Source organism: Anomaloglossus baeobatrachus, chromosome 4 (assembly GCF_048569485.1).
Source record: "Anomaloglossus baeobatrachus isolate aAnoBae1 chromosome 4, aAnoBae1.hap1, whole genome shotgun sequence".
NCBI lineage: Eukaryota > Metazoa > Chordata > Amphibia > Anura > Aromobatidae > Anomaloglossus > Anomaloglossus baeobatrachus.
In genome coordinates, this window is record NC_134356.1 from 647,176,460 (window position 1) to 647,196,459 (window position 20,000).

Consider the following 20,000-nt stretch of genomic DNA (forward strand, 5'->3'; position numbering starts at 1 on the left):
TTTTTTTTTTTTACGCCTCTCATTTTTTCTGTGACTCTTTGGGTTATCCCATTTGACCAAGCAACCAGTATTCTTAGTTTACTGGTTCGATTCCTGCTATGGGATTGCCACTTTTTCTGTAATAAGTCACGCATTGAAATGTCGACACAAGCCATGCATACAGTCAGTCTAGCTTGGATTTGCTCTTTGCAGCAAAAAATGCTGACCACAATAGATTTTGGACATTCATTCCATTCTTTTGCTCAATACTCCATTTGAATTCATATCACAAATCATTTTTACTTTTGACTTTTAACTATTTGGTTTCAAAGGATCCAAAACCCCCTTCCTTTATATCTGACGTTTTTTGGTACTGAGTGGATACAGTTCTGGCTGTCTAGTCAAGATGGAGACAAAATATCTAAAGCATAGTGCCCCGTGTGAGGATCGAACTCACGACCTTCAGATTATGAGACTGACGCGCTACCTACTGCGCTAACGAGGCAAGCTTCTAGCAAGGATGTGCCAAACTTACTTACTGAAAGCAATTCAGTTCTTCTTTTTCCACATTGACAACGTCTAATGAGAAAAGCACTTCCCATATGGTCTAGCGGTTAGGATTCCTGGTTTTCACCCAGGCGGCCCGGGTTCGACTCCCGGTATGGGAATGCTGCTTTTTCTGTACTATCTCTGACATTCAAAGGCCGACAGTTGTTTGCTTAAAAAAGCAGTTCAGGTAAAATTTGCACTTTGCAGCCAAAGTTGCAAAACGTTAGGGTCTTGGCACTTCATTTCAAACTCTTGCACAACACTTTTATAGGTTTCATAGCTCAAACTATTCTCAACTATCATTTTTTACTTCAAAATGTCGAGGAACTCAAAAACTCGTATGGCCTGTCCTTTGGCCTCCAATTTCCATTCTAATCTGTAGAATTTAACAACTGAATGGCAAATTTCTCAAGCTCCCCAGTCAAAAAAAAAGGAGTGAACTGTACCCTATCTGAGGGAAAACCTCATAATCATCAGAATAAGCCACTAGCTCCTAACTACTGTTCAAATGAGTCAAGTTTAAACTGTTGAAAGGAAAAAGTTTTTTAATCAAAGCAACACTCTATTTTTATTTTATTTATTTTTTTTTTTTTTACGCCTCTCATTTTTTCTGTGACTCTTTGGGTTATCCCATTTGACCAAGCAACCAGTATTCTTAGTTTACTGGTTCGATTCCTGCTATGGGATTGCCACTTTTTCTGTAATAAGTCACGCATTGAAATGTCGACACAAGCCATGCATACAGTCAGTCTAGCTTGGATTTGCTTTTTGCAGCAAAAAATGCTGACCACAATAGATTTTGGACATTCATTCCATTCTTTTGCTCAATACTCCATTTGAATTCATATCACAAATCATTTTTACTTTTGACTTTTAACTATTTGGTTTCATCATAGTATCATAGTATCATAGTTTTTAAGGTTGAAGGGAGACTCTAAGTCCATCTAGTTCAACCCGTAGCCTAACATGTTGATCCAGAGGAAGGCAAAAAAACCCCAATGTGGCAAACAAGTTCCAATGGGGAAAAAATTTCCTTCCTGACTCCACATCCGGCAATCAGACTAGTTCCCTGGATCAATACCCTGTCATAAAATCTAATATACATAACTGGTTATATTAAATTTTTCAAGAAAGGCGTCCAGTCTCTGCTTAAATGTTAGTAGTGAATCACTCATTACAACATCATGCGGCAGAGAGTTCCATAGTCTCACTGCTCGTACAGTAAAGAATCCTCGTCTGTGATTATGATTAAACCTTCTTTCCTCAAGACGTAGCAGATGCCCCCGTGTTCCAGTCGCAGGCCTAGGTGTAAATAGATCTTTGGAAAGGTCTCTGTACTGTCCCCTCATATATTTATACATTGTGATTAGATCTCCCCTAAGCCTTCGTTTTTCCAGACTAAATAACCCCAAGTTTAATAACCTGTCTTCGTATTGCAGCCCCCCCATTCCTCTAATAATCTTGGTCGCTCTTCTCTGCACCCTCTCCAGTTCAGCTATGTCCTTCTTATATATCGGTGACCAGAATTGTACACAGTATTCTAAGTGCGGTCGCACTAGTGACTTGTACAGAGGTAGAACTATATTTTTTTCATGAACACTTATACCTCTTTTAATACATCCCATTATTTTATTAGCCCTGGCAGCAGCTGCCTGACACTGTCCACTAAAGTGAAGTTTACCATCCACCCATACACCCAAGTCTTTTTCTGTGTCTGTTTTACCCAGTGTTCTACAATTAAGTACATAATCATAAATGTTATTCCCTCTACCCAAGTGCATGACCTTACATTTATCTACATTAAACTTCAATTGCCACTTCTCAGCCCAATCCTCCAATTTACATAAATCTCCCTGTAATATAAAATTATCCTCCTCTGTATTGATTACCCTGCAGAGTTTAGTATCATCTGCAAATATTGAAATTCTACTCCGCATGCCCCCAACAAGGTCATTTATAAATATGTTGAAAAGAAGCGGGCCCAATACTGACCCCTGTGGTACCCCACTATGAACTGAGACCCAGTCCGAGTACGTACCATTAATAACCACCCTTTGTTTCCTATCACTGAGCCAGTTTTTAACCCAGTTACACATATTTTCCCCTATCCCCATTATTCTCATTTTATGTACCAACCTTTTGTGTGGCACCGTATCAAAAGCTTTTGAAAAGTCCATATAAACAACATCCACTGCATTTCCCTGGTCCAGGCTTGAACTTACCTCTTCATAGAAGCTGATCAAATTAGTTTGACAGGATCGATCCCTCATAAACCCATGTTGATACTCTGTCATAAGGTTATTTTTCTTGAGATACTCCAGTATAGCATCTCTCAAGAAACCCTCAAGGATTTTACCAACCGTAGAGGTTAAACTTACCGGCCTATAATTTCCCGGCTCAGTTTTTGTCCCCTTTTTGAATATTGGCACCACATTTGCTATGCACCAGTCCTGCGGTACCGACCCTGTTATTAAGGAATCTGAGAAGATTAAAAATAATGGTCTATCTATCACAGAACTCAATTCCTGTAGTACTCTGGGGTGTATGCCATCCGGGCCCGGAGATTTGTCAACCTTAGTGATTTCGAGGCGGTGGCGTACTTCCTGCTGGGTTAAGCAGGTAATATTCAAGGGTGAATTTATGGCATCACTGGTCATGTCATCTGCCATGGCATTTTCTTGTATAAAAACCGTAGAAAAAAAGTCATTCAGCAGGTTAGCTTTACCCTCATCCCCTTCCACCATTTCACCAAGACTATTTTTAAGGGGGCCAACACTATCGCTTTTCAGTTTTTTACTGTTTATGTAGTTAAAGAATATTTTAGGATTATTTTTACTTTCTCTCGCAATGAGTCTCTCTGTCTCAAACTTAGCTAACTTAATTTGCTTTTTACATATTTTATTTAATTTTCTATAATTAAATAATGCCTCATCACTACCTACCCTCTTTAATTCTTTTAAGGCTTTCTGTTTTTCTTTTATTGCTTCCCTTACAGCTCTATTTAGCCATAGGGGTTTCCTCCTATTTCTAGCATGTTTGTTCCCATAGGGTATATTTTCTGCACAAGCCCTATTCAGGATGCTCATAAAAGTCTCCCATTTGCTTTGTGTACTTTTATTACTTAGTACATCATCCCAGTTTATTGCACTAAGATAATCTCTCAACCGTTTAAAATTTGCTTTCCTGAAGTTTAGTGTCCTTGTAGCCCCTCTACTATACATCTTACTAAAGAATACATGAAAACTTATTATTTTGTGATCACTATTCCCCAAGTAACCCCCAACTTGTATATTTGATATGCGGTCTGGCCTATTGGTTAGTACAAGGTCTAGTAGTGCTCCCCCTCTTGTGGGGTCCTGTACCATTTGTGAAAGGTAATTATCTTTCATTGTTATCAAAAATCTATTTCCTTTGCTGGAACTGCAAGTTTCTGTTCCCCAATTTATATCAGGATAGTTAAAGTCCCCCATAATAATTACCTCTCCGAGACTCGCTGCTTTATCAATTTGCTTTATGAGGAGATTCTCTACCTCTTCCATAATATTCGGCGTCTTATAACACACCCCTATCAGTATTTTATTATTCATTCTCCCCCCCCTTATCTCCACCCATAGGGACTCTACATTCTCAGTACCCTCACATATGTTGTCACGCAGGATGGGTTTTAAGGATGATTTTACATATAGACACACACCTCCCCCTCGCTTATTTGTACGGTCATTCCTGAATAGGCTATAACCCTGTAAAGTAACAGCCCAGTCATACCTCTCATCCAGCCATGTCTCTGATATCCCCACTATATCATAATTTTCTTCCAACAATATTAATTCTAATTCCTCCACCTTATTTGTGAGGCTTCGGGCATTAGTGTACATGCACGTTACGTATGACTCTGTACCTATATTCCTGCTTACTGTATTGACTGTCCTAACCCTTCCCCCCGTACCACCCCCAATTTCATTACTTGTGCCCTGGTCACTATCTGCACTACATTCCCCTTCTATAAAGTGAGTTTCAAAGGATCCAAAACCCCCTTCCTTTATATCTGACGTTTTTTGGTACTGAGTGGATACAGTTCTGGCTGTCTAGTCAAGATGGAGACAAAATATCTAAAGCATAGTGCCCCGTGTGAGGATCGAACTCACGACCTTCAGATTATGAGACTGACGCGCTACCTACTGCGCTAACGAGGCAAGCTTCTAGCAAGGATGTGCCAAACTTACTTACTGAAAGCAATTCAGTTCTTCTTTTTCCACATTGACAACGTCTAATGAGAAAAGCACTTCCCATATGGTCTAGCGGTTAGGATTCCTGGTTTTCACCCAGGCGGCCTGGGTTCGACTCCCGGTATGGGAATGCTGCTTTTTCTGTACTATCTCTGACATTCAAAGGCCGACAGTTGTTTGCATAAAAAAGTAGTTCAGGTAAAATTTGCACTTTGCAGCCAAAGTTGCAAAACGTTAGGGTCTTGGCACTTCATTTCAAACTCTTGCACAACACTTTTATAGGTTTCATAGCTCAAACTATTCTCAACTATCATTTTTTACTTCAAAATGTCGAGGAACTCAAAAACTCGTATGGCCTGTCCTTTGGCCTCCAATTTCCATTCTAATCTGTAGAATTTAACAACTGAATGGCAAATTTCTCAAGCTCCCCAGTCAAAAAAAAAGGAGTGAACTGTACCCTATCTGAGGGAAAACCTCATAATCATCAGAATAAGCCACTAGCTCCTAACTACTGTTCAAATGAGTCAAGTTTAAACTGTTGAAAGGAAAAAGTTTTTTAATCAAAGCAACACTCTATTTTTTTTTTTTTTTTTTTTTTTACGCCTCTCATTTTTTCTGTGACTCTTTGGGTTATCCCATTTGACCAAGCAACCAGTATTCTTAGTTTACTGGTTCGATTCCTGCTATGGGATTGCCACTTTTTCTGTAATAAGTCACGCATTGAAATGTCGACACAAGCCATGCATACAGTCAGTCTAGCTTGGATTTGCTCTTTGCAGCAAAAAATGCTGACCACAATAGATTTTGGACATTCATTCCATTCTTTTGCTCAATACTCCATTTGAATTCATATCACAAATCATTTTTACTTTTGACTTTTAACTATTTGGTTTCAAAGGATCCAAAACCCCCTTCCTTTATGTCTGACGTTTTTTGGTACTGAGTGGATACAGTTGTGGCTGTCTAGTCAAGATGGAGACAAAATATCTAAAGCATAGTGCCCCGTGTGAGGATCGAACTCACGACCTTCAGATTATGAGACTGACGCGCTACCTACTGCGCTAACGAGGCAAGCTTCTAGCAAGGATGTGCCAAACTTACTTACTGAAAGCAATTCAGTTCTTCTTTTTCCACATTGACAACGTCTAATGAGAAAAGCACTTCCCATATGGTCTAGCGGTTAGGATTCCTGGTTTTCACCCAGGCGGCCCGGGTTCGACTCCCGGTATGGGAATGCTGCTTTTTCTGTACTATCTCTGACATTCAAAGGCCGACAGTTGTTTGCATAAAAAAGTAGTTCAGGTAAAATTTGCACTTTGCAGCCAAAGTTGCAAAACGTTAGGGTCTTGGCACTTCATTTCAAACTCTTGCACAACACTTTTATAGGTTTCATAGCTCAAACTATTCTCAACTATCATTTTTTACTTCAAAATGTCGAGGAACTCAAAAACTCGTATGGCCTGTCCTTTGGCCTCCAATTTCCATTCTAATCTGTAGAATTTAACAACTGAATGGCAAATTTCTCAAGCTCCCCAGTCAAAAAAAAAGGAGTGAACTGTACCCTATCTGAGGGAAAACCTCATAATCATCAGAATAAGCCACTAGCTCCTAACTACTGTTCAAATGAGTCAAGTTTAAACTGTTGAAAGGAAAAAGTTTTTTAATCAAAGCAACACTCTATTTTTTTTTTTTTTTTTTTTTTTACGCCTCTCATTTTTTCTGTGACTCTTTGGGTTATCCCATTTGACCAAGCAACCAGTATTCTTAGTTTACTGGTTCGATTCCTGCTATGGGATTGCCACTTTTTCTGTAATAAGTCACGCATTGAAATGTCGACACAAGCCATGCATACAGTCAGTCTAGCTTGGATTTGCTCTTTGCAGCAAAAAATGCTGACCACAATAGATTTTGGACATTCATTCCATTCTTTTGCTCAATACTCCATTTGAATTCATATCACAAATCATTTTTACTTTTGACTTTTAACTATTTGGTTTCAAAGGATCCAAAACCCCCTTCCTTTATATCTGACGTTTTTTGGTACTGAGTGGATACAGTTCTGGCTGTCTAGTCAAGATGGAGACAAAATATCTAAAGCATAGTGCCCCGTGTGAGGATCGAACTCACGACCTTCAGATTATGAGACTGACGCGCTACCTACTGCGCTAACGAGGCAAGCTTCTAGCAAGGATGTGCCAAACTTACTTACTGAAAGCAATTCAGTTCTTCTTTTTCCACATTGACAACGTCTAATGAGAAAAGCACTTCCCATATGGTCTAGCGGTTAGGATTCCTGGTTTTCACCCAGGCGGCCCGGCTTCGACTCCCGGTATGGGAATGCTGCTTTTTCTGTACTATCTCTGACATTCAAAGGCCGACAGTTGTTTGCATAAAAAAGTAGTTCAGGTAAAATTTGCACTTTGCAGCCAAAGTTGCAAAACGTTAGGGTCTTGGCACTTCATTTCAAACTCTTGCACAACACTTTTATAGGTTTCATAGCTCAAACTATTCTCAACTATCATTTTTTACTTCAAAATGTCGAGGAACTCAAAAACTCGTATGGCCTGTCCTTTGGCCTCCAATTTCCATTCTAATCTGTAGAATTTAACAACTGAATGGCAAATTTCTCAAGCTCCCCAGTCAAAAAAAAAGGAGTGAACTGTACCCTATCTGAGGGAAAACCTCATAATCATCAGAATAAGCCACTAGCTCCTAACTACTGTTCAAATGAGTCAAGTTTAAACTGTTGAAAGGAAAAAGTTTTTTAATCAAAGCAACACTCTATTTTTTTTTTTTTTTTTTTTTTACGCCTCTCATTTTTTCTGTGACTCTTTGGGTTATCCCATTTGACCAAGCAACCAGTATTCTTGGTTTACTGGTTCGATTCCTGCTATGGGATTGCCACTTTTTCTGTAATAAGTCACGCATTGAAATGTCGACACAAACCATGCATACAGTCAGTCTAGCTTGGATTTGCTCTTTGCAGCAAAAAATGCTGACCACAATAGATTTTGGACATTCATTCCATTCTTTTGCTCAATACTCCATTTGAATTCATATCACAAATCATTTTTACTTTTGACTTTTAACTATTTGGTTTCAAAGGATCCAAAACCCCCTTCCTTTATATCTGACGTTTTTTGGTACTGAGTGGATACAGTTCTGGCTGTCTAGTCAAGATGGAGACAAAATATCTAAAGCATAGTGCCCCGTGTGAGGATCGAACTCACGACCTTCAGATTATGAGACTGACGCGCTACCTACTGCGCTAACGAGGCAAGCTTCTAGCAAGGATGTGCCAAACTTACTTACTGAAAGCAATTCAGTTCTTCTTTTTCCACATTGACAACGTCTAATGAGAAAAACACTTCCCATATGGTCTAGCGGTTAGGATTCCTGGTTTTCACCCAGGCGGCCCGGGTTCGACTCCCGGTATGGGAATGCTGCTTTTTCTGTACTATCTCTGACATTCAAAGGCCGACAGTTGTTTGCATAAAAAAGCAGTTCAGGTAAAATTTGCACTTTGCAGCCAAAGTTGCAAAACGTTAGGGTCTTGGCACTTCATTTCAAACTCTTGCACAACACTTTTATAGGTTTCATAGCTCAAACTATTCTCAACTATCATTTTTTACTTCAAAATGTCGAGGAACTCAAAAACTCGTATGGCCTGTCCTTTGGCCTCCAATTTCCATTCTAATCTGTAGAATTTAACAACTGAATGGCAAATTTCTCAAGCTCCCCAGTCAAAAAAAAAGGAGTGAACTGTACCCTATCTGAGGGAAAACCTCATAATCATCAGAATAAGCCACTAGCTCCTAACTACTGTTCAAATGAGTCAAGTTTAAACTGTTGAAAGGAAAAAGTTTTTTAATCAAAGCAACACTCTATTTTTATTTTTTTTTTTTTTTTTTTTTACGCCTCTCATTTTTTCTGTGACTCTTTGGGTTATCCCATTTGACCAAGCAACCAGTATTCTTAGTTTACTGGTTCGATTCCTGCTATGGGATTGCCACTTTTTCTGTAATAAGTCACGCATTGAAATGTCGACACAAGCCATGCATACAGTCAGTCTAGCTTGGATTTGCTTTTTGCAGCAAAAAATGCTGACCACAATAGATTTTGGACATTCATTCCATTCTTTTGCTCAATACTCCATTTGAATTCATATCACAAATCATTTTTACTTTTGACTTTTAACTCTTTGGTTTCAAAGGATCCAAAACCCCCTTCCTTTATATCTGACGTTTTTTGGTACTGAGTGGATACAGTTCTGGCTGTCTAGTCAAGATGGAGACAAAATATCTAAAGCATAGTGGCCCGTGTGAGGATCGAACTCACGACCTTCAGATTATGAGACTGACGCGCTATCTACTGCGCTAACGAGGCAAGCTTCTAGCAAGGATGTGCCAAACTTACTTACTGAAAGCAATTCAGTTCTTCTTTTTCCACATTGACAACGTCTAATGAGAAAAACACCTCCCATATGGTCTAGCGGTTAGGATTCCTGGTTTTCACCCAGGCGGCCCGGGTTCGACTCCCGGTATGGGAATGCTGCTTTTTCTGTACTATCTCTGACATTCAAAGGCCGACAGTTGTTTGCATAAAAAAGCAGTTCAGGTAAAATTTGCACTTTGCAGCCAAAGTTGCAAAACGTTAGGGTCTTGGCACTTCATTTCAAACTCTTGCACAACACTTTTATAGGTTTCATAGCTCAAACTATTCTCAACTATCATTTTTTACTTCAAAATGTCGAGGAACTCAAAAACTCGTATGGCCTGTCCTTTGGCCTCCAATTTCCATTCTAATCTGTAGAATTTAACAACTGAATGGCAAATTTCTCAAGCTCCCCAGTCAAAAAAAAAGGAGTGAACTGTACCCTATCTGAGGGAAAACCTCATAATCATCAGAATAAGCCACTAGCTCCTAACTACTGTTCAAATGAGTCAAGTTTAAACTGTTGAAAGGAAAAAGTTTTTTAATCAAAGCAACACTCTTTTTTTTTTTTTTTTTTTTTTTTTTACGCCTCTCATTTTTTCTGTGACTCTTTGGGTTATCCCATTTGACCAAGCAACCAGTATTCTTAGTTTACTGGTTCGATTCCTGCTATGGGATTGCCACTTTTTCTGTAATAAGTCACGCATTGAAATGTCGACACAAGCCATGCATACAGTCAGTCTAGCTTGGATTTGCTTTTTGCAGCAAAAAATGCTGACCACAATAGATTTTGGACATTCATTCCATTCTTTTGCTCAATACTCCATTTGAATTCATATCACAAATCATTTTTACTTTTGACTTTTAACTATTTGGTTTCATCATAGTATCATAGTATCATAGTTTTTAAGGTTGAAGGGAGACTCTAAGTCCATCTAGTTCAACCCGTAGCCTAACATGTTGATCCAGAGGAAGGCAAAAAAACCCCAATGTGGCAAACAAGTTCAAATGGGGAAAAAATTTCCTTCCTGACTCCACATCCGGCAATCAGACTAGTTCCCTGGATCAATACCCTGTCATAAAATCTAATATACATAACTGGTTATATTAAATTTTTCAAGAAAGGCGTCCAGTCTCTGCTTAAATGTTAGTAGTGAATCACTCATTACAACATCATGCGGCAGAGAGTTCCATAGTCTCACTGCTCGTACAGTAAAGAATCCTCGTCTGTGATTATGATTAAACCTTCTTTCCTCAAGACGTAGCAGATGCCCCCGTGTTCCAGTCGCAGGCCTAGGTGTAAATAGATCTTTGGAAAGGTCTCTGTACTGTCCCCTCATATATTTATACATTGTGATTAGATCTCCCCTAAGCCTTCGTTTTTCCAGACTAAATAACCCCAAGTTTAATAACCTGTCTTCGTATTGCAGCCCCCCCATTCCTCTAATAATCTTGGTCGCTCTTCTCTGCACCCTCTCCAGTTCAGCTATGTCCTTCTTATATATCGGTGACCAGAATTGTACACAGTATTCTAAGTGCGGTCGCACTAGTGACTTGTACAGAGGTAGAACTATATTTTTTTCATGAACACTTATACCTCTTTTAATACATCCCATTATTTTATTAGCCCTGGCAGCAGCTGCCTGACACTGTCCACTAAAGTGAAGTTTACCATCCACCCATACACCCAAGTCTTTTTCTGTGTCTGTTTTACCCAGTGTTCTACAATTAAGTACATAATCATAAATGTTAATCCCTCTACCCAAGTGCATGACCTTACATTTATCTACATTAAACTTCAATTGCCACTTCTCAGACCAATCCTCCAATTTACATAAATCTCCCTGTAATATAAAATTATCCTCCTCTGTATTGATTACCCTGCAGAGTTTAGTATCATCTGCAAATATTGAAATTCTACTCCGCATGCCCCCAACAAGGTCATTTATAAATATGTTGAAAAGAAGCGGGCCCAATACTGACCCCTGTGGTACCCCACTATGAACTGAGACCCAGTCCGAGTACGTACCATTAATAACCACCCTTTGTTTCCTATCACTGAGCCAGTTTTTAACCCAGTTACACATATTTTCCCCTATCCCCATTATTCTCATTTTATGTACCAACCTTTTGTGTGGCACCGTATCAAAAGCTTTTGAAAAGTCCATATACACAACATCCACTGCATTTCCCTGGTCCAGGCTTGAACTTACCTCTTCATAGAAGCTGATCAAATTAGTTTGACAGGATCGATCCCTCATAAACCCATGTTGATACTCTGTCATAAGGTTATTTTTCTTGAGATACTCCAGTATAGCATCTCTCAAGAAACCCTCAAGGATTTTACCAACCGTAGAGGTTAAACTTACCGGCCTATAATTTCCCGGCTCAGTTTTTGTCCCCTTTTTGAATATTGGCACCACATTTGCTATGCACCAGTCCTGCGGTACCGACCCTGTTATTAAGGAATCTGAGAAGATTAAAAATAATGGTCTATCTATCACAGAACTCAATTCCTGTAGAACTCTGGGGTGTATGCCATCCGGGCCCGGAGATTTGTCAACCTTAGTGATTTCGAGGCGGTGGCGTACTTCCTGCTGGGTTAAGCAGGTAATATTCAAGGGTGAATTTATGGCATCACTGGTCATGTCATCTGCCATGGCATTTTCTTGTATAAAAACCGTAGAAAAAAAGTCATTCAGCAGGTTAGCTTTACCCTCATCCCCTTCCACCATTTCACCAAGACTATTTTTAAGGGGGCCAACACTATCGCTTTTCAGTTTTTTACTGTTTATGTAGTTAAAGAATATTTTAGGATTATTTTTACTTTCTCTCGCAATGAGTCTCTCTGTCTCAAACTTAGCTAACTTAATTTGCTTTTTACATATTTTATTTAATTTTCTATAATTATATAATGCCTCATCACTACCTACCCTCTTTAATTCTTTTAAGGCTTTCTGTTTTTCTTTTATTGCTTCCCTTACAGCTCTATTTAGCCATAGGGGTTTCCTCCTATTTCTAGCATGTTTGTTCCCATAGGGTATATTTTCTGCACAAGCCCTATTCAGGATGCTCATAAAACTCTCCCATTTGCTTTGTGTACTTTTATTACTTAGTACATCATCCCAGTTTATTGCACTAAGATAATCTCTCAACCGTTTAAAATTTGCTTTCCTGAAGTTTAGTGTCCTTGTAGCCCCTCTACTATACATCTTACTAAAGAATACATGAAAACTTATTATTTTGTGATCACTATTCCCCAAGTAACCCCCAACTTGTATATTTGATATGCGGTCTGGCCTATTGGTTAGTACAAGGTCTAGTAGTGCTCCCCCTCTTGTGGGGTCCTGTACCATTTGTGAAAGGTAATTATCTTTCATTGTTATCAAAAATCTATTTCCTTTGCTGGAACTGCAAGTTTCTGTTCCCCAATTTATATCAGGATAGTTAAAGTCCCCCATAATAATTACCTCTCCGAGACTCGCTGCTTTATCAATTTGCTTTATGAGGAGATTCTCTACCTCTTCCATAATATTCGGCGTCTTATAACACACCCCTATCAGTATTTTATTATTCATTCTCCCCCCCCTTATCTCCACCCATAGGGACTCTACATTCTCAGTACCCTCACATATGTTGTCACGCAGGATGGGTTTTAAGGATGATTTTACATATAGACACACACCTCCCCCTCGCTTATTTGTACGGTCATTCCTGAATAGGCTATAACCCTGTAAAGTAACAGCCCAGTCATAGCTCTCATCCAGCCATGTCTCTGATATCCCCACTATATCATAATTTTCTTCCAACAATATTAATTCTAATTCCTCCACCTTATTTGTGAGGCTTCGGGCATTAGTGTACATGCACGTTACGTATGACTCTGTACCTATATTCCTGCTTACTGTATTGACTGTCCTAACCCTTCCCCCCGTACCACCCCCAATTTCATTACTTGTGCCCTGGTCACTATCTGCACTACATTCCCCTTCTATAAAGTGAGTTTCAAAGGATCCAAAACCCCCTTCCTTTATATCTGACGTTTTTTGGTACTGAGTGGATACAGTTCTGGCTGTCTAGTCAAGATGGAGACAAAATATCTAAAGCATAGTGCCCCGTGTGAGGATCGAACTCACGACCTTCAGATTATGAGACTGACGCGCTACCTACTGCGCTAACGAGGCAAGCTTCTAGCAAGGATATGCCAAACTTACTTACTGAAAGCAATTAAGTTCTTCTTTTTCCACATTGACAACGTCTTATGAGAACAACACTTCCCATATGGTCTAGCGGTTAGGATTCCTGGTTTTCACCCAGGCGGCCCAGGTTCGACTCCCGGAATGGGAATGCTGCTTTTTCTGTACTATCTCTGACATTCAAAGGCCGACAGTTGTTTGCATAAAAAAGCAGTTCAGGTAAAATTTGCACTTTGCAGCCAAAGTTGCAAAACGTTAGGGTCTTGGCACTTCATTTCAAACTCTTGCACAACACTTTTATAGGTTTCATAGCTCAAACTATTCTCAACTATCATTTTTTACTTCAAAATGTCGAGGAACTCAAAAACTCGTATGGCCTGTCCTTTGGCCTCCAATTTCCATTCTAATCTGTAGAATTTAACAACTGAATGGCAAATTTCTCAAGCTCCCCAGTCAAAAAAAAAGGAGTGAACTGTACCCTATCTGAGGGAAAACCTCATAATCATCAGAATAAGCCACTAGCTCCTAACTACTGTTCAAATGAGTCAAGTTTAAACTGTTGAAAGGAAAAAGTTTTTTAATCAAAGCAACACTCTATTTTTTTTTTTTTTTTTTTTTTTACGCCTCTCATTTTTTCTGTGACTCTTTGGGTTATCCCATTTGACCAAGCAACCAGTATTCTTAGTTTACTGGTTCGATTCCTGCTATGGGATTGCCACTTTTTCTGTAATAAGTCACGCATTGAAATGTCGACACAAGCCATGCATACAGTCAGTCTAGCTTGGATTTGCTCTTTGCAGCAAAAAATGCTGACCACAATAGATTTTGGACATTCATTCCATTCTTTTGCTCAATACTCCATTTGAATTCATATCACAAATCATTTTTACTTTTGACTTTTAACTATTTGGTTTCAAAGGATCCAAAACCCCCTTCCTTTATATCTGACGTTTTTTGGTACTGAGTGGATACAGTTCTGGCTGTCTAGTCAAGATGGAGACAAAATATCTAAAGCATAGTGCCCCGTGTGAGGATCGAACTCACGACCTTCAGATTATGAGACTGACGCGCTACCTACTGCGCTAACGAGGCAAGCTTCTAGCAAGGATGTGCCAAACTTACTTACTGAAAGCAATTCAGTTCTTCTTTTTCCACATTGACAACGTCTAATGAGAAAAACACTTCCCATATGGTCTAGCGGTTAGGATTCCTGGTTTTCACCCAGGCGGCCCGGGTTCGACTCCCGGTATGGGAATGCTGCTTTTTCTGTACTATCTCTGACATTCAAAGGCCGACAGTTGTTTGCATAAAAAAGCAGTTCAGGTAAAATTTGCACTTTGCAGCCAAAGTTGCAAAACGTTAGGGTCTTGGCACTTCATTTCAAACTCTTGCACAACACTTTTATAGGTTTCATAGCTCAAACTATTCTCAACTATCATTTTTTACTTCAAAATGTCGAGGAACTCAAAAACTCGTATGGCCTGTCCTTTGGCCTCCAATTTCCATTCTAATCTGTAGAATTTAACAACTGAATGGCAAATTTCTCAAGCTCCCCAGTCAAAAAAAAAGGAGTGAACTGTACCCTATCTGAGGGAAAACCTCATAATCATCAGAATAAGCCACTAGCTCCTAACTACTGTTCAAATGAGTCAAGTTTAAACTGTTGAAAGGAAAAAGTTTTTTAATCAAAGCAACACTCTTTTTTTTTTTTTTTTTTTTTTTTTTACGCCTCTCATTTTTTCTGTGACTCTTTGGGTTATCCCATTTGACCAAGCAACCAGTATTCTTAGTTTACTGGTTCGATTCCTGCTATGGGATTGCCACTTTTTCTGTAATAAGTCACGCATTGAAATGTCGACACAAGCCATGCATACAGTCAGTCTAGCTTGGATTTGCTCTTTGCAGCAAAAAATGCTGACCACAATAGATTTTGGACATTCATTCCATTCTTTTGCTCAATACTCCATTTGAATTCATATCACAAATCATTTTTACTTTTGACTTTTAACTATTTGGTTTCAAAGGATCCAAAACCCCCTTCCTTTATATCTGACGTTTTTTGGTACTGAGTGGATACAGTTCTGGCTGTCTAGTCAAGATGGAGACAAAATATCTAAAGCATAGTGCCCCGTGTGAGGATCGAACTCACGACCTTCAGATTATGAGACTGACGCGCTACCTACTGCGCTAACGAGGCAAGCTTCTAGCAAGGATGTGCCAAACTTACTTACTGAAAGCAATTCAGTTCTTCTTTTTCCACATTGACAACGTCTAATGAGAAAAACACTTCCCATATGGTCTAGCGGTTAGGATTCCTGGTTTTCACCCAGGCGGCCCGGGTTCGACTCCCGGTATGGGAATGCTGCTTTTTCTGTACTATCTCTGACATTCAAAGGCCGACAGTTGTTTGCATAAAAAAGCAGTTCAGGTAAAATTTGCACTTTGCAGCCAAAGTTGCAAAACGTTAGGGTCTTGGCACTTCATTTCAAACTCTTGCACAACACTTTTATAGGTTTCATAGCTCAAACTATTCTCAACTATCATTTTTTACTTCAAAATGTCGAGGAACTCAAAAACTCGTATGGCCTGTCCTTTGGCCTCCAATTTCCATTCTAATCTGTAGAATTTAACAACTGAATGGCAAATTTCTCAAGCTCCCCAGTCAAAAAAAAAGGAGTGAACTGTACCCTATCTGAGGGAAAACCTCATAATCATCAGAATAAGCCACTAGCTCCTAACTACTGTTCAAATGAGTCAAGTTTAAACTGTTGAAAGGAAAAAGTTTTTTAATCAAAGCAACACTCTATTTTTATTTTTTTTTTTTTTTTTTTTTACGCCTCTCATTTTTTCTGTGACTCTTTGGGTTATCCCATTTGACCAAGCAACCAGTATTCTTAGTTTACTGGTTCGATTCCTGCTATGGGATTGCCACTTTTTCTGTAATAAGTCACGCATTGAAATGTCGACACAAGCCATGCATACAGTCAGTCTAGCTTGGATTTGCTTTTTGCAGCAAAAAATGCTGACCACAATAGATTTTGGACATTCATTCCATTCTTTTGCTCAATACTCCATTTGAATTCATATCACAAATCATTTTTACTTTTGACTTTTAACTATTTGGTTTCAAAGGATCCAAAACCCCCTTCCTTTATATCTGACGTTTTTTGGTACTGAGTGGATACAGTTCTGGCTGTCTAGTCAAGATGGAGACAAAATATCTAAAGCATAGTGGCCCGTGTGAGGATCGAACTCACGACCTTCAGATTATGAGACTGACGCGCTATCTACTGCGCTAACGAGGCAAGCTTCTAGCAAGGATGTGCCAAACTTACTTACTGAAAGCAATTCAGTTCTTCTTTTTCCACATTGACAACGTCTAATGAGAAAAACACCTCCCATATGGTCTAGCGGTTAGGATTCCTGGTTTTCACCCAGGCGGCCCGGGTTCGACTCCCGGTATGGGAATGCTGCTTTTTCTGTACTATCTCTGACATTCAAAGGCCGACAGTTGTTTGCATAAAAAAGCAGTTCAGGTAAAATTTGCACTTTGCAGCCAAAGTTGCAAAACGTTAGGGTCTTGGCACTTCATTTCAAACTCTTGCACAACACTTTTATAGGTTTCATAGCTCAAACTATTCTCAACTATCATTTTTTACTTCAAAATGTCGAGGAACTCAAAAACTCGTATGGCCTGTCCTTTGGCCTCCAATTTCCATTCTAATCTGTAGAATTTAACAACTGAATGGCAAATTTCTCAAGCTCCCCAGTCAAAAAAAAAGGAGTGAACTGTACCCTATCTGAGGGAAAACCTCATAATCATCAGAATAAGCCACTAGCTCCTAACTACTGTTCAAATGAGTCAAGTTTAAACTGTTGAAAGGAAAAAGTTTTTTAATCAAAGCAACACTCTTTTTTTTTTTTTTTTTTTTTTTTACGCCTCTCATTTTTTCTGTGACTCTTTGGGTTATCCCATTTGACCAAGCAACCAGTATTCTTAGTTTACTGGTTCGATTCCTGCTATGGGATTGCCACTTTTTCTGTAATAAGTCACGCATTGAAATGTCGACACAAGCCATGCATACAGTCAGTCTAGCTTGGATTTGCTTTTTGCAGCAAAAAATGCTGACCACAATAGATTTTGGACATTCATTCCATTCTTTTGCTCAATACTCCATTTGAATTCATATCACAAATCATTTTTACTTTTGACTTTTAACTATTTGGTTTCATCATAGTATCATAGTATCATAGTTTTTAAGGTTGAAGGGAGACTCTAAGTCCATCTAGTTCAACCCGTAGCCTAACATGTTGATCCAGAGGAAGGCAAAAAAACCCCAATGTGGCAAACAAGTTCAAATGGGGAAAAAATTTCCTTCCTGACTCCACATCCGGCAATCAGACTAGTTCCCTGGATCAATACCCTGTCATAAAATCTAATATACATAACTGGTTATATTAAATTTTTCAAGAAAGGCGTCCAGTCTCTGCTTAAATGTTAGTAGTGAATCACTCATTACAACATCATGCGGCAGAGAGTTCCATAGTCTCACTGCTCGTACAGTAAAGAATCCTCGTCTGTGATTATGATTAAACCTTCTTTCCTCAAGACGTAGCAGATGCCCCCGTGTTCCAGTCGCAGGCCTAGGTGTAAATAGATCTTTGGAAAGGTCTCTGTACTGTCCCCTCATATATTTATACATTGTGATTAGATCTCCCCTAAGCCTTCGTTTTTCCAGACTAAATAACCCCAAGTTTAATAACCTGTCTTCGTATTGCAGCCCCCCCATTCCTCTAATAATCTTGGTCGCTCTTCTCTGCACCCTCTCCAGTTCAGCTATGTCCTTCTTATATATCGGTGACCAGAATTGTACACAGTATTCTAAGTGCGGTCGCACTAGTGACTTGTACAGAGGTAGAACTATATTTTTTTCATGAACACTTATACCTCTTTTAATACATCCCATTATTTTATTAGCCCTGGCAGCAGCTGCCTGACACTGTCCACTAAAGTGAAGTTTACCATCCACCCATACACCCAAGTCTTTTTCTGTGTCTGTTTTACCCAGTGTTCTACAATTAAGTACATAATCATAAATGTTAATCCCTCTACCCAAGTGCATGACCTTACATTTATCTACATTAAACTTCAATTGCCACTTCTCAGACCAATCCTCCAATTTACATAAATCTCCCTGTAATATAAAATTATCCTCCTCTGTATTGATTACCCTGCAGAGTTTAGTATCATCTGCAAATATTGAAATTCTACTCCGCATGCCCCCAACAAGGTCATTTATAAATATGTTGAAAAGAAGCGGGCCCAATACTGACCCCTGTGGTACCCCACTATGAACTGAGACCCAGTCCGAGTACGTACCATTAATAACCACCCTTTGTTTCCTATCACTGAGCCAGTTTTTAACCCAGTTACACATATTTTCCCCTATCCCCATTATTCTCATTTTATGTACCAACCTTTTGTGTGGCACCGTATCAAAAGCTTTTGAAAAGTCCATATACACAACATCCACTGCATTTCCCTGGTCCAGGCTTGAACTTACCTCTTCATAGAAGCTGATCAAATTAGTTTGACAGGATCGATCCCTCATAAACCCATGTTGATACTCTGTCATAAGGTTATTTTTCTTGAGATACTCCAGTATAGCATCTCTCAAGAAACCCTCAAGGATTTTACCAACCGTAGAGGTTAAACTTACCGGCCTATAATTTCCCGGCTCAGTTTTTGTCCCCTTTTTGAATATTGGCACCACATTTGCTATGCACCAGTCCTGCGGTACCGACCCTGTTATTAAGGAATCTGAGAAGATTAAAAATAATGGTCTATCTATCACAGAACTCAATTCCTGTAGAACTCTGGGGTGTATGCCATCCGGGCCCGGAGATTTGTCAACCTTAGTGATTTCGAGGCGGTGGCGTACTTCCTGCCGGGTTAAGCAGGTAATATTCAAGGGTGAATTTATGGCATCACTGGTCATGTCATCTGCCATGGCATTTTCTTGTATAAAAACCGTAGAAAAAAAGTCATTCAGCAGGTTAGCTTTACCCTCATCCCCTTCCACCATTTCACCAAGACTATTTTTAAGGGGGCCAACACTATCGCTTTTCAGTTTTTTACTGTTTATGTAGTTAAAGAATATTTTAGGATTATTTTTACTTTCTCTCGCAATGAGTCTCTCTGTCTCAAACTTAGCTAACTTAATTTGCTTTTTACATATTTTATTTAATTTTCTATAATTATATAATGCCTCATCACTACCTACCCTCTTTAATTCTTTTAAGGCTTTCTGTTTTTCTTTTATTGCTTCCCTTACAGCTCTATTTAGCCATAGGGGTTTCCTCCTATTTCTAGCATGTTTGTTCCCATAGGGTATATTTTCTGCACAAGCCCTATTCAGGATGCTCATAAAACTCTCCCATTTGCTTTGTGTACTTTTATTACTTAGTACATCATCCCAGTTTATTGCACTAAGATAATCTCTCAACCGTTTAAAATTTGCTTTCCTGAAGTTTAGTGTCCTTGTAGCCCCTCTACTATACATCTTACTAAAGAATACATGAAAACTTATTATTTTGTGATCACTATTCCCCAAGT

General features: G+C 39.1%; 8 non-coding genes across 8 annotated transcripts; all 8 read right to left on the reverse strand.

Annotated features, from left to right (window-relative positions):
• Positions 1-411: 411 nt before the first annotated feature.
• Positions 412-484, reverse strand: TRNAM-CAU (transfer RNA methionine (anticodon CAU)). The gene has a single exon. It is a non-coding gene; the product is annotated as a tRNA-Met (tRNA).
• Positions 485-4,648: 4,164 nt separating this feature from the next.
• TRNAM-CAU (transfer RNA methionine (anticodon CAU)) lies at positions 4,649-4,721 on the reverse strand. The gene has a single exon. It is a non-coding gene; the product is annotated as a tRNA-Met (tRNA).
• A 1,031-nt stretch (positions 4,722-5,752) lies between these two features.
• On the reverse strand, positions 5,753-5,825 carry TRNAM-CAU (transfer RNA methionine (anticodon CAU)). The gene has a single exon. It is a non-coding gene; the product is annotated as a tRNA-Met (tRNA).
• A 1,031-nt stretch (positions 5,826-6,856) lies between these two features.
• TRNAM-CAU (transfer RNA methionine (anticodon CAU)) lies at positions 6,857-6,929 on the reverse strand. The gene has a single exon. It is a non-coding gene; the product is annotated as a tRNA-Met (tRNA).
• A 1,030-nt stretch (positions 6,930-7,959) lies between these two features.
• Positions 7,960-8,032, reverse strand: TRNAM-CAU (transfer RNA methionine (anticodon CAU)). Its single transcript has one exon. It is a non-coding gene; the product is annotated as a tRNA-Met (tRNA).
• A 5,267-nt stretch (positions 8,033-13,299) lies between these two features.
• Positions 13,300-13,372, reverse strand: TRNAM-CAU (transfer RNA methionine (anticodon CAU)). Its single transcript has one exon. It is a non-coding gene; the product is annotated as a tRNA-Met (tRNA).
• Positions 13,373-14,403: 1,031 nt separating this feature from the next.
• TRNAM-CAU (transfer RNA methionine (anticodon CAU)) lies at positions 14,404-14,476 on the reverse strand. The gene has a single exon. It is a non-coding gene; the product is annotated as a tRNA-Met (tRNA).
• A 1,032-nt stretch (positions 14,477-15,508) lies between these two features.
• TRNAM-CAU (transfer RNA methionine (anticodon CAU)) lies at positions 15,509-15,581 on the reverse strand. The gene has a single exon. It is a non-coding gene; the product is annotated as a tRNA-Met (tRNA).
• Positions 15,582-20,000: the final 4,419 nt, after the last annotated feature.